General features: G+C 40.3%; 1 protein-coding gene across 2 annotated transcripts in view; it reads left to right on the top strand.

Moving 5' to 3' along the window:
* Window positions 1-13,943, top strand: part of PKNOX2 (PBX/knotted 1 homeobox 2) — a 346,585-nt gene that overhangs the window by 84,990 nt on the left and 247,652 nt on the right. For both annotated transcript variants that reach the window (XM_074303895.1, XM_074303894.1), the window contains exon 2: window positions 8,780-8,849. The gene's annotated coding sequence lies outside the window, so the exon portion shown is untranslated. The remainder of the gene's footprint in view (window positions 1-8,779; window positions 8,850-13,943) is intronic.

The raw sequence follows: 13,943 nt of genomic DNA, 5'->3' as shown, positions 1-13,943 counted from the left end.
TTGTAAGGGAAGCAGAGAAGAGGAAAGATTATGATTTCCATTTTACAGATGAGAAAACTGAGACCCAGGGAGGAGAAGTGACTTGTCTAGCAAGGGTCATGTCTGGCAGAGGTAGGATTCAGAACTTGGTGGTCTGACCCGCACACCTAGGCAGGTAGGATGGCAATTCTCTGAGTCTCATGGGACACAGATGCTCCCGCCCTCATAAAAGTCCTCCTGTGCAGGAAGGTGTGACACATAAACACAACCATCACACTAAGTGCTGGGGGCAGGTTCCAGACTGAAAACACCATTACAATTTGGAGGAATCCAGGAGGCCTTCCTGGATGAAGTCGCTTTTCATCTGGGCTCTGGAGCTTGGACCCGCCTGGACGACACCCTCTGCCTGTTGTCTCTGAGTCTTTGGGGGACTGAGTAGTTGGTTAGCAATGCATGCTGGTAATGAGCCTTCCTCTAAATGTTTCTGGTCTGTTACTTTCCCTGGAGGGTCATGTGAGCTGGAGTGGTATGTGGCCTGCTTTGCAAGTGATTAACATGGTGTAAGCAATCTGCATAGAGAGAAGGGAAAAAAAAACCCTCCTTTGGTATTCCATTATTCTATTAGAGTTTCAGAGCTGGGATTAAGTGGACATGATTTCTTCCTATGGGCCATTAATTTTGTTTTATTGCTGGTCTGATGGTCATTACCCTTTTTTGCCAATGCATTCCCCCATTAGGTTTGTACAATTAACAAAATATGTGCTGTTAGGGCTTTGATAGGAACAGTGGGATGGAAATAAACCGGGGAAATGACAGCCGCACAGAGAGTGGGGGGAGGGAGGGTGGACCAAGGGAGAGATGATGGGGGAGACCTCCTCAGCCCCCATGCCTTTCAGTCGTCGCTGTTCCTGGCAAAACTGCTGTAAAACCTTTCCCGTTCTTGGGTGGAAAACTGAGAAAAGGAGTGCAGGGGGGGAGGCGGGAGCTGGCATTTTCTTGGCTCAGTCTCAGCCCTAAAGTGCCACTCAGCTTTGTGCCTTCCACCTGTAACCCTGAAACAAGCAGGTGTCCGGAGCCTCCAAGCGGAGTTCTAGGGACCATCCCCTCCCTCCCCCACATGGGCAGTCCCCTCAGGTGGTCACAAGGTACTCAGTCTTGAGATCATTAGAAAATTCTTTCCATTTACGGCTTAGAAGTCCATGAAAGGTTTGGGACTAGCTCTCCACCCTTAATCCACACTCAGCCTGTGGCCACATCCACGCTTGTGGCAGGTTTGCCTCTGGGGAATGGGGCAGTACCTTGCCACTTCTGCTGAGTGGAGGTTTGGCTATTTTCCCTCTGTGAGTAGTTCTGAAAGTCTGTGTCCAGCTTAGAGCTCATTTATAGAGCAGCACTGTGGTGTAGTAGAGAGAAAGCTGTGCCTGTGTGATCCTAGGCAAGTCATCTAATAATATTAATAATAATAATAAGTCTCTAGAGTTCCCAATTTCCTCATCTGTAAAATGAGGTTGATTAAATGACTTTGGTTTCCTTCATACTCTGAATTTATGATGATAGTGCTCCTTGTAAGACTTCCGTTTGACCTTTCCTATACATTTATTATATTCTAACTTTATGTATTTGTGTGAAGGCAAACTGTCTCATCTTTGTGTATACTTAGCACCCTAAACGGTGCCTCATACATATTCAATGATCCAAGTTTTCTTCCCTTGTTAAAAAGCTCCTAAGTGGGAACTCCTTCCACACATAAAGCATAGACTACACTTCCTGAGGCCTGGAGGTTAAGTGACTTCTTGGCCTTACTAATGTTGTGAGTTCTGAGGCTAAATTTGAACTCTGATCTTGACTTTAAGTTTCAAACTCTTATGACAGGCTGCTTATACCCTATAAATTAGGCATTTAATAAATATTGATTTTATTGAATTGCTTTCCTTTATGGACCTGAAGATAGATAGTTCATCAGTTTTTTTTTATTAGAATAAATAGTATCCTCTCCTTCCTACTTCCTTAATCAGTTTTTTAAAATGTATTTTTATTTTTAAAATTCTGAGTTTCAAATTCTCTCCCTCTAATCCCTCTCCCATCCCTTGAGAAGGCAAGCAGTATGATATCAATTATACATGTGAAGTCATGTAAAACATAATTCTATATTGGCCATGTTGCAGGGAAAAAAAAAAAAACAGGAAAAATTTTAAAAGTCAAAAAAGTATGCTTTGTGTTCAAGGTTCATCAGTTCTCTCTCTGGAAGTAGCATTTTTCAACATGGGTCCTTTGGATTTGTTTTAGATCATTGTCCTGATCAAAGTAGCTAAGTCTTTCACAATTGATCACTATTACAATATTGCTGTTATTGTGCACAATGCCCTCCTTCTGATCCCTTCACTTTGCATCAGTTCGTTTAATATTTCCCAGGTTTTTCTGATGCCCATCCTGCTTATCCTATTCCCTCACAACCATATACTTAAACTTGTCTAGCCATTCCCCAATTCATGGGCATACTATCATAAAAAGAGCTACTATAAATATTTTTGTACAAGTCCTTTCCCCTTTTATTTGATCTCTTTGGAATGCTGACCTAGTAGTGTTATTGCTAAGTCAAAGAGTATACACAATTCTATTACCCTTTGGGCATCCTTAATGAGTTCTAATGTGATAATATGACAGGCTTTCTCTGGGTTATCTTTAATTTGACTTGATCTCTGTTAAAACATTACAGTCCTAAGTTGATCCTGGGGTAAGTTGGCTCTATTTGAGATTTAATATAGTAGGATCATTTTGTTCAGGAAGTACTAGCGCCTCTCCTGTGAGGGCTTGCCAAGCCCTTTTCAAGGGTCCTCTGATCTTTGGTGTTGACCTGATACTCAACTCTCACCTGTAGTCATTGACAGTCTATCTGACTTTGATCTTGTCTCTGGACAGACTTTTGAAGGGAGAGTAAAACTGATAACTTTGTAGGACTCTGCCTTACTTAAATCACTTCAGGCACAAGTCATCACCTGTGATGTCATTGGTCCTCTTTGAAAATGAAGGATGAACAAATGAACAACAAAAACAGCATCAACAACTCTATTAACAAAATTGTTTCTGACTCAAGCCCATCCTTCATTAGCTGTCAAATTGAACTTCATAACCTGACCTTTTCCTACATTTTCAAGTCTTCTTGCACTTGAGTCTCCCCAATATGTTATGCAATCCAGTGACTATAGTTTCTGTTCTTCAAATATGATACTCCGTATTCCTACTCCAGCCTTTTTATTTTTATTTGCTATTTCTCATACTTGAAAATCTCCGTATCTCCATCTCCTGGTCTCCATCAAGTCACACATAAAAAACGTATGTTCTACAGGAAACCTTTTCTGATACCCTTCTCTTTGTTGATTTATCTCAATTGATCTTTTATATATCTTGTTAGTAATATAGTTGGGTTTTTTTTCTTTTAATAGTGAACTCCTTGGGGTCAGGGATTATTATTATTATTCACCTTCCTTTGCATCCATGGCATTTAGTGCATTGCCTGGCACTTAATAAATGGTTTTAACTAACTGGGATAAGAAGACTTGGGCCTGTATCCTGCACTAAAACTTACTATGTGATCTTGAGTATCACTTCACATCTCAGTTTCTTCATCTTTAACAGAAAGGAATGAAAATTAGATGATATCCCTTCCAGTCCAAAGTTCAATGAGTATATCAATAGACAGGAAAACTTCCATTGTTTACTCATGATGTTTCTCTCAATTAAAGCAAGCTTCCCCTTCTCTCTGCTTATCCACACCCTTTAAAGATTGTTAGAAGAACCAAGTCCCTATGAAGCTTTATCTGACTCCTTCCCCTTAACCCTATAGAACTTATTATTCCTACCTTTCATCTGGCCCTTCTTAAGACATGATCTTGAAACAACTCTTTTATTGTTTTTTAGTATTTTTAATCATCACCTTTTCATGTGCATATTCCTTATGGATCTCCTAATTAAGCTACTTGAGGTCAAAGATCACATGTAATAATTCTTTGAAGACTTCGTGAAGAACACTGCAATGTTGTCCATATAATTAAGTACTCAATAAATGTCTATAAAGTAAAAGAATGAATGAATACCCCTGAATTATTGATTAATATTAAACTATGGACCACTGTGACCTTCAGGTCTCTTTCTGAGATACATTTATTTTACTAACCATCAGAGCAATTACAGTTATGTCATTCATAATTTATCTGTCCATTTTAGAACCTTCATTATGATCTCAAAACTTCATCTTTTGGAAATGGGTTAGGATCATTTTAATTTTATCCTTGTAATCTTAATGCCAGCAGTCTTATAAAAATGGTGACACTTGTAATGATGATAATTGTTTGATGCTTTATAAGTTTAAAGAGGTTTCATAAACGTTATTTCCTTCTGAGTCTCACAACAAACCTGCCAGGGAGGTAGTACAAATTGTATTCCCATTTTATAGATTAAAAGTGATGCTAAATCAAAGGCAGACTTGACAAAGGCCATAGCAAAGTAGCTGAGCCAGGCCTGAACCTAAGCATAGGGCTCTTCCCTTTCCAGAGTCTTATGTAGCATTCTCTCTCTTGTATAACCTCTGTCATTGATAAAAAAGAGTGTGTAATTCCATCCTGGGACACTTCCAAATGGGATATCACTTGTAGCTGCATGATAGCTAGCTAGTTATTTGCTGCCTGCTTTCACTGCCGTGTCCCAAGGGCCTGCCTACAACCTCAAAAGCATCACCTTTTACCCCTATCTCCTATATTGTTCCTTGTTACAATAAGTTACTGTGACTGCCACGGGCTTGTAGGTCAGCTTTATTGAGTTTATAGGCAAGAAAGAAACTGTAAAACAAAGTATTTACAAATTAAGCAATTACAATTACTATGTATAGATATAGTATGTAATTTTGAATCGAAAATGTTTCATACTGTACTCATTCCAGGTACCTGTAAAGTTCATTGAATTTGAGAAGACCACTTTTTCTGTTTTTCTGTAAACCAAAAAGAATAAGTGATTCATATTTATATACAACATGTTTTTCTCAACCCTATAAGGTATTTGGGTGCAAGAACTGTCATTATGCCCATTTGCCACATGAAGAGATGGAAGGTTAGACTTACCCATATTCATGAAGCTGCTAAGTATTATAGTTTAAAAATTTGGTAAAGACACAAGGTTTTGTTGACTCCAAGTCCAGTGCTTTTTTTTTTTTTTAATTATTTCCCCTTAATTTTCAGATACAAACTTAACTAAATCCTTTTGTTTTCTGCAATGTTGTTCTCTTCTAAGTTCAAATCCTCATATAAGCTAAAATGATTTTTTTTTTTTTGGTCCTCCTCTCTTGACCCAGAAGTTTGGTCACTCTTGGGACTCAATTGTTCTCTCAATGCAAATCTGTATATTCCCTCCTGGAGGAGTCAGAGTCACCACTCTTTCCCACCAAAGGGCTAATTGCTCGGACTTTAAACTGTGTGAACATAGAAGTTCACATGTGGTAGGAATACATGGGTGGTGGGTAGAACTACACTTTATGACTACTTATCTCTTAGTGATTATGAGTCTTCCTGCTATCTAGTAGTCATTAGATCATAGAGAACTGAAAGGGACATTAGAGATCATCTAGACCAAGACTCTTATTCTAAATGTGAGTTCATTGAAGCCCAGAAAGAGTTATGATTAAATGAGACAATATTTGTAAAAAAGTACTTAGTGCCTGGTATATAATAGTTGCTCTATAAATACTTATTTCTTTCTCTTCCTCTTCCTTTAAGTGACTCATCCTAGGTTATATTAAGATATACTGGTTATAATACATACATACATACACATACATTTACATGCATGTGTGTGTGAGATACTAAGATACTTACCTGTAGTAAGTTTTAGAGATGAGATATGAGTCCAAGTCCTCAGACTTCCAAGTTCCATTAGTTTTATGGCAGACCGAGATACCTTCCTAAATATTGTCCTTATACTTAGTGTAAAGACAAAGCAGAACTCTGTGTCTGAGTAGAAGCTATCATATTTCTCAGCTTCACCATTTTCCCATTGTTCAGAGCCACATGTTTGGGGTGTTCCAGAAATTTGTCTCAGTGCCTTGTCTCTGGGCAGAGGTGTAGAATTTTCTTAGGATGGAGAGAGTCATGCAGTACAGAAGCATCTCCCCCAGCCAACACTGGTCACTGTGGCTGCCTGAAGTCCTACAAGTAGCACCAGTGCTAACCTAGCTTAGAGTGAGACACTACAATAACACTTGATGCTGGGTGGGAAAATAACTTGGAGCCAAGTGTCTGATGCCAGGTAATTATATCTTTATTAAATTACCCAGTAATTGTGTAATTTAGAGCCCAGCAGTCAGGGGCTGGAGTGCTGGATCCCCATCACAGTTCAGGACACACAAAAGCTATCCCTTGGCAATAGTTTCTCTCAGGCAATGAGGAAGGGAATCCTGGTAGGGGGTGAAGAGGGATACTGTGAGAAGGAGAGCAAGGGGAGAAAACCCCAGGCAGCAAGAGCGAAAGACACAGAGACCTGTGTCTGGAGGGGTCCGTGTTCTGTCAGGTGTTTCCTCCCTGGACATTCTGTCTTACTCAGATTTTCCAGACAGTTTTTATTCTCTTTCTGGAGTTCTGGTTTGGTGGAGAGTGTTCTATTCCAGGTACCTTTCTGAGGCTACAGGATTGGCAGCTCCAGCATTTTTGCTTCTTTTATTCAGAAGCGTTGGTTTGAGACCTGGTGAGGGTGATAAGGTGAGCAAAGATTGGTTATTTGTTTAAAAAACAAAAGAGCAATGGTAAAAGTACTAGTTTCTGACTCTGGCTTGAACTGCCTTTCTAAAGCCTCTAGTCCATCTTCTCCATTTTACTGCTAACAAAACTGAGTCCCAGATCCAGAGCTCAAGCTAGGACTAGAACTCAGTTTTTTGATTGACCCGCATTCTCTTAGCTATACTCCTGGCTGTATCCTCAACAATGCTATAGTTTTCTCAACTTTGATAATTTGCCTCACTGTGCTGCCTGGTGTTGTCTTAGAATATCTATGCCTAGGAACATTATTAGAAAATGCCCACTTTGTTGAATTACTATTCATCCAGCAAAGGCCAATTGAAATTCCACTCCTTTCAAGATGTTTTTCCTGATTCTCCCAGGTGGTAATTCTTGCCCAAAGTTGTACTTTGCTCCCACCAGATTTATATTCATTCAAATGGAAGTAATGTAAGGTGGTGATGTCTGTCTGGCCTTCTGAATTAGTCCTGGATCCCATGAATCTGGGTTCAAATATGAGGTCTGCCACTTATTAGATGTGTGACTGTAAACTTTCTGAGCTTTACTTTCTGGTTTTACATCTGTAAGATGTGGTTAATGTTATCTATATGTACTTCATAGAGTTGTTCTTTGCTATAAAATACTATGAAAATGTGAGTTATTTTTATCTTGATTATGTATTATTTTGTATTTATATCTATTGGTATATATGTCATCCCCATCCCTTCAAATTATAAATTACTGAAAAACAAGGAGGAAAGACTATTTCTTATCTAAATTTTCTATATCTCCTAGAAATTAGCATTGTGATTTCTATAGTTTTAAGTTTTGAATAAATGCTTGCTGAGATGAATTGCTGCCTGAAATCTGTTTTTACCCAGAAGCCATAATTAATCAGTGGAAGTTGGGGGGGAAGGGGGAAAGTTGAGACAAGTTGATGGTGAAAAAGGCAGAGTTATCTTTCATTTTGTCACTTCTTTGCCAAAAAACTTTCAATGGCTTCAATTTCCAGGTTCTCCTTATTCTCACTCACTCTTTTTATTCAGTGTCAATTACTGCTATGACTCAAAATATACTTGATTCTAAGCTTCTCACTGTCCATGCCTTTGTGCCTTTGCTTATTCTGTGCTTTCCGTTTGGAATGTCTTCACTTTTTTCCTTTATCCATCTAGGTAAAAACTATCTAAGTTTTTTCGTCTTTTAAGGCATATTTCAAATCTCACCCTCTTCATGAAGTCTGCCTTAACTGGTTCAACTCCTATTTCTCTTCTGTCTCAGAATTCCCAAAATTTAAGGGAATTTTGTACCAAAAAAAAATTTAGGATTTGATTATATATTGCCATAAGCCACTTGTTGTGCCTCCATATAATCCCAATTAAACTGTAAGCATTTAGAAGTGATCATTTTAGACTTTTTATCTTTATCTCCTGCAATGCTGAGCACAACTGAAGTTTTAATAAATACTTATTCCTCCCATCTATTTGACCCCAGAAAAGGTCCATGCCATTAACTTGTTTGCCTTCTGATCATTTGATACTGTTTAATAGAAATAAACTCTTTCCTTTCCAGGATCTTTGAAGAGAGGGATAACAAATTTTGCACAGAAAGGAGGAAACTGAGATAAAAAAATAAATAAAAGACAAGAGCTGAAGATGATTTGATAGTAATCCTGATTCCTAGTTTCTAACTGATTATCAGTGAATCGTGTCAGTTTCCAATAAATAGATTTTTCCCCCCACTTAGTACTGTCGATGATCTGTGCCAGGGCTTCTTAAACTTTTTTTTTATTTGTGACTCCATTTCCATCCAAGAAATTTTGATGTGACCCCATGTATATAGGTATATAAAATAGGTATACAAATCAAACATTTACTGATAATAAATCATAATTTCCACAACCCTCACATTTGACCCCATATGGAGTCACGACCCACAGTTTAAGACTCCATTCCATACCATATCTGCCCCTTTGGGCCCATTCTCACTCTGACTCCTGGCATGATAGCACATAGTCTATAAAGATATTCTCTTTCTTTTGACAGGTGATGCGTGTGGCTGGGTCCTGAAGCTTTCTGTCTTCTATGTTACTTGCTGAAAAAGAGGCCCTGAACTGTAAGTAACTTTGACTGGCATCTTCTCCCCAGTTTCAGTGAGGTTACAGGTTAAGGTCAGCTAGGGAACCCCCTCTTCTTGCATGAGCCCTGGTGAAAAAGAAACATTCAATATGGAGCTGATCAGAATGTAGAAGGCAATGGAAATCTAATTAGATTATGTCTGAATGTGACAAAAGAGCCCAGTAATATGACATCCTATTTAATTAGGCCTTATTGATTGTGCATTAAGGTGGACTTCATGGGTTACCCATGTAATGAGTACAAGAGAGGGAAGCTCCCTGGACCTCAAGACCAGAGCCGGGACACAGCAGCTGAGATGGAATGATGCGAGTGGAGGGGGCCACAAATCTGTAGTTTGAAGACGCTCTCTATTCTCCCTGTTTGTGAGAGGCTGAGCTGGTGACCCTGGGAGCCACGTCTCCCAAGGCTTTGTGGATCTGGACCTTGTCCCTGCCCTTCTCTTCTCCCACCCCAAACCAACCTGGAATGCCCTCCTTGCTTGATTTCAACTTACTGAAACCCTATCCATTCTTCTGGCCTCAGCTCAAATACCACCTCCTTCCTGAATTACTCCTGCTAGAAGTGATCTCTTCCTTTTCTGTACTCTCAATATTTATTATCTATAACACTCATGTTGTAGATTATATAAACACACTATATATAGATATGGATTTCTTATATAGATGTACTTATGATTGTTTTTTGTTTTAGTTATTTTTGATGAGTTCTTATCCTATCGACTGTATTACAAACTTTAGGAGGGCAGCTTCCCGCATCTCATCCATCTCTGTATTCCCCTAGGGTGCTTGGGACACAGCAAGTGCTCAATAAATGTTTGTGGAATGAATGAATGAATGAATGGGCTCGCTTGGCGCCTCCTCTGCCCACCTTCTGGGGGGACTGGCGCGGAGCTGATGTGAGCTCCTTGGCTTTGATAGTACATTGGCTTCCAACCAGTCCGTGGAATTATAAATGATTAACCGTTATCAGCGCATATCTTCACCTCTGTGTAAAAATAGATTGACTGTAATGAGTATTTGAATAAATCATAAGAATGGCTGACCTGCTATCTCTCTAACATCCTGCAGATGACTGCTCAGTGAGCAAGCAGGGCGCCCGGCCTCCCCACCTAATGGCATACTGTTTTCTGCATTTGCCCAAGGGTTCCTGCTGCCCAGACACCTCCAGCAAACTACTGGTGTAGGGGAGTGGTCAGACTAGTGGATTGGGGGTGGGAAGAGGAAGGTAATCACCCCCCTCCTATGTCCTGTTCCAGGAAAGCCTGCCCAGGAGACCGAGAATGGAAAGGGAGAGTGGGGGCGGAAAGAAAATGACCTTTGCAAGAATCGATGTCTCCTCGCACCGGAGGTTAGAGGGACCTCATAAGTCAAGTCAAGTATGAGAGGAACAAGCTGAGCGTGAACCTTAATGGCCGTGCTTAAGAAAGGAGAGTGCAGACGGAGGATTAGAAGTTCCTCTCTGTCTGGGTTCTGATTGCTAGTTGCAGGCATCCCCCTGGGTCCCCACGCCAGGGAAGCCCCAGACTTCTGATGGCCACCTTAGGGACAGCTCCTGAGGGAAGGGATGGGGGGCAGGCTGCCAGAACCTTTTGGCTGTGCTTGGGAAGGGGGTCTGATTTGTTTTCTTGTGACCTCTGTTCTCGATCAGGTTTAAGATTTTCCTTTCCCTCAGGGAGGACTTTGTCAAAATTTGCTACCCCAAGGCAGCAAAGACCTGAGGTTTGCTTTGACTTCCTTCAGTCTTCTGGCTTATTAACATTACTGACTGGCTTCCTGGCTAGTAGAAGGAGAAAGGAAAGGGAGGGCATAGAGGTAGCAGAGAAAAGAAGTTCAAGCTAGAAAAAGGAGTGAATATGGAATTCTGTGCTTAGAAGAAGTGGGATTTTTGAGGAAATCCATAAACTCAACAATTCCACTCCCTTCCATTCATGCTGATTGCTTACCATAAACTCAGCACTATGCTAGGGACTGAGTACTAGGAAACTTGGTTATTGTCTCTAGAAAGAATTTAGAAATCCTTTGTATTGATCTCAGGATTCAGAAAAGCAAGCCCGAGTTTCTGGACATCTTCCCTGGGTTAGAATAGAGTATAGGGAAGTGCGCCTGAGATGAACTAAAACTTTATAGAACATAGCTAGGACATCTTGGAGTATTTAAAGGGACAGGGCCTAAATTATCAAAGTGCCCTGAAATTCCTGGGAGGTGTGCTAAGAGATTTGTGATAGAGGGGTAAAGGTCTCAGCAATATAAAGTCTGTTGGAAGAGACTTTTGAGGATCTATTAGGCCAACCTGGTCACTTATATAGGATTTCCTGATACAGCATCCCTAAAATAACTGGGCGCTGGAGGGGATCCTAGCATTTAGTATTGAACCTCTCCCAAGCAAATTATCTTGTTAGAATTTTTTCTGAAGAGTGAATATGTAGGTCTGTGACCTATAGCTTGGAATTCCAAATTGTAAAGGCAGCATGAATTTCTGGAACCTCATTAGAAACAAGAAGTGTCAAAACTATGTTCTCCAGGAGCAAAACCCCTCAGTTCCATTCTGAGGTCCCATCAAACTATCAGTGCTCCCTATGGCAACCAGTTTTTAGGTTCAGCCAAGGATTGTGAACAAGGAAGCAAAAAGCAGTGTGTTGGGGAACATAGGGTCTAGTCTCAGCTCTGAGGTTACTTTGCTGTGAGATCTTTTGCCAGGTCTGCCTGTATTATTCAGAAATAGGTTGGACCAAATGTCTTCTGATTCCCCTCCTATCTCTGAGATTGAGTCTATGGGATTTCATGTTTTTGTACAAGTCACCTCCTTTTCTGCACCTGAGGAATGAGGAAGTTGGACTAGATGATCTCTAATGTGTCTTCCAACATTGACATTGTGTGATTTAATCACATAGAAAGATGATGGTGACTTATTTGAATGCATTTGGAAGGACAGACAATAACACAGAGGCCATTTCAAAGCTTGAGCCTGACCCCTTCCTACCACCCAGTAAAGAAATAATCTTGTTGGGAAATAAAGACATTCACTCAAGTGCTCTTCACATACAAAGCAAAAATTCTGTGTACCATGTGTCAAAATTCATTCATAAACTGATGATATTTTAATAATCCATATTAGCATCTTGTTCTTAAACAAATGAATATTGAATAAGCAATACAGTACCAAAGAAGTAGCTCAGATGCCAAGCCATGGAGTCGTGGACAATTTTCTGAGGCAATGCCCCTCTTTCAGATCTTGTGTCTGTCTCTGACCCTAAATCTGATATTAATTCAGATTTATAAAAATGGCTTATAGTTACATCACACTTACATGGGCATTATCTATCTCATTCAATCCTCATAAGAATCCCATCCAGGTAGGTTGAGCTAGTATTATTATCCTCATTTTACAGATAAGGAAAACTAGGCTGAGACAAGAGTAAGTAACTTATCAAAGTTATATTTAATAGAAAATCAAAATTTGAATACAGGGCTTCTGATTCTAAGTTGAAAGCTCTTTCTCTGGGGAAATAGATTCAGAATCACAGTGGATTAGAAAATAAACAGGGAATTTCTCTGTCTTCTGGATTTCAGTCAGCAAGTTGTCCTTTTAAATCCTATCATTTTTCCAAGGAGGAACCTTGAAAAATGTTAGGAATATTTAAAGAAAGAGCCTATGATACTTCACATATCCGGCCAATACCTTGAATCTCCCTAATAAAATAACATTTTTTTTTCTATTGGCTTTAGGGGCAGCTAGGTGCCTCAGTGGCTAGAGTGCCCTGCCCGGAGTTGGGAAGGTCTGAGTTCAATTGTGACTCAGATACTTACTAGCTGTGTGACTCTAGGCAAGTCACTTAACCCAGTTTGCCTCACTTTCCTAATCTGTAAAATGAGCTGGAGTTTAGATTAGCAGTCTACCTGAAATCAGCCCCACAATGAGCTCAAAAGAGTTTTGGCAGCAAACTTAAAGGAAATTGGATAAGTCAAGGTGTAATTGAGAGATTGCTACATTTGGAGTCAGAGGGCCCAAGTTCAAATCCCATATTTGTTACTTAACAATTGTATGATAAATTGTATACATATTCAAATTTCCTGTGCCTCAGTGTTCTTCTCTATAAAATGGGAGGGTTGGACTAGATGAACTCCAAGGTCTTTCCCAACTTTAAATCTATGATTCTACCTTTCCCCTATTCATCTGCTGGGTGGGTTTTTAGAGTGAGCTCTGAAATGTATGTTATACACTTAGAGGGAGGAAAGGAGAAAGAGGGATAGAGAAAGTGAGATAGGAATAGAAATACAGCCTTAACTAGTCCTCTTCTCCCCATAGCATCAGATGAGCTCTTCTCACCCTTTTTCCTATCCATCTCCAGCCCACTCCCTTTCCCCCTTCCCCCTTCCCCCTTGTTCCTTGGTCTAGACTGAGAGGTCCTTGCGTATGTGGGCTAGACTCTTGGTTGGTCCATCTTAATTGGAATGATTTAATGGAGTCTATGGCGGATTCAGATTTATATGGCATTCTAAGCTGCAAATCTGCTTCCTAAATGCAGAATTTTTGTGGAGTGGTAAAAAATAATGGCCGTTCTGTGAATCCTGCCTCCAGAGCTAGGAGATTGCAATTTACATTATGCAAATAGACATTATGCAATCAAGGCACTTTAGCAGGAATCTGGCTGAGGAGTAGCTGCTGATGAGATAAGCTGAGGTCTGCAGCCCCCCAACTCAAAGGGTTCTGGGAGCTTGGAGGGATCATTTATTAAATGGGGTGGGGGAAGGGGAAGGGAAAGGGGTCTATTCAACTGGCCCAAGGAGACAGAATAGAGCCTGTCCAGAGATGAATGGATCTTGGGAACTGTGGCTGCCACTCTCTCAATTAATGGCTTTGTTTAATCATACCCCCTGTCCAGAGGAGTATTGTCTTACGGATAATTTCGTTTGCCTAACGAGATTTTTGCTAATTAAATCTCCTTTCGGTTGGTGTGACTCTGCCTGCAGGAGAGAGGGGTCTGTTTGTGGAGCCTTCCCTCTCCCCAGCTGCTTCCCTAAACCTTTCTGGGGAAGAGAGGGAAAGGGAAGGGAGGGGAGATCTGCTTTGG

The sequence above is a fragment of the Sminthopsis crassicaudata genome, chromosome 3, assembly GCF_048593235.1.
Source record: "Sminthopsis crassicaudata isolate SCR6 chromosome 3, ASM4859323v1, whole genome shotgun sequence".
In the NCBI taxonomy this organism is placed as follows: domain Eukaryota; kingdom Metazoa; phylum Chordata; class Mammalia; order Dasyuromorphia; family Dasyuridae; genus Sminthopsis; species Sminthopsis crassicaudata.
Note: the sequence above shows the minus strand (reverse complement) of the source record. Positions and strands in the feature narration are given on the sequence as shown.